Consider the following 791-nt stretch of genomic DNA (forward strand, 5'->3'; position numbering starts at 1 on the left):
TGGTTGCTGGTATATATTTTGCTCAAGCATTTTTACTCCCACTTTTCTGTCTGGGTGCCTTGCTGTCCTGGAGACTGACTCAAGGGATGCTTGTGCTCTCCTTTTAGAGGGTTGCTGTTCCAAAAGGAGGATGTCATGTGAACAAAGATGACATTTTACATCTCAAGGTTATTTGCTCCTATTTCCTGAAGTGATGGGTAGGGACTTTGTTCTTTCCTTTGGTAAGAAAGAAAATTCTGTTTATTTCCAGTGAGGCACATTGCTGTTCACTGAGGAGAAGGGACAGCAAAAATATCTTTTGCATCTTTATTCCCCCAGTCCTGCCACCTCCAAACCTTGAGTATTTAAAGTCACTGCTGTGCCAGAGTAGTTAAAAGATTCCTTCTTTCTAAGTCAATGCTTTGGAATCACTGGGGGACTGGGGGATTGACATTTACTTGTTTCCTTGCCTAATCTTGAAAAGAGAAGTGCAATGGTGACACCACTTGCAAAGACGAATTAGGGAACGTTTATGATCATTTTTGTCTCATTTCTCTCTGCTTGTCTCTTTTAAAGACATAGTCTCCTGTAGTTTATTCCTTCCTTCCCCAGGTGTTGTGGGAAAATACTTTTCTCCTTAAAAAGAAGAGAATAACCAAAGCTTCAGAAAGAATTCCACCAATTTGTGAAAGTTTGGAAAAGATTTAAAATAATAAGTGTTCTCATCCCAAGAAGATATAGACACATCTATAGACAGATGTTTCTACTAATGCATCAGTAGAAACAATTACACTTGTTACCTAATTCTCAGA

The sequence above is a fragment of the Molothrus ater genome, chromosome 13, assembly GCF_012460135.2.
Source record: "Molothrus ater isolate BHLD 08-10-18 breed brown headed cowbird chromosome 13, BPBGC_Mater_1.1, whole genome shotgun sequence".
NCBI lineage: Eukaryota > Metazoa > Chordata > Aves > Passeriformes > Icteridae > Molothrus > Molothrus ater.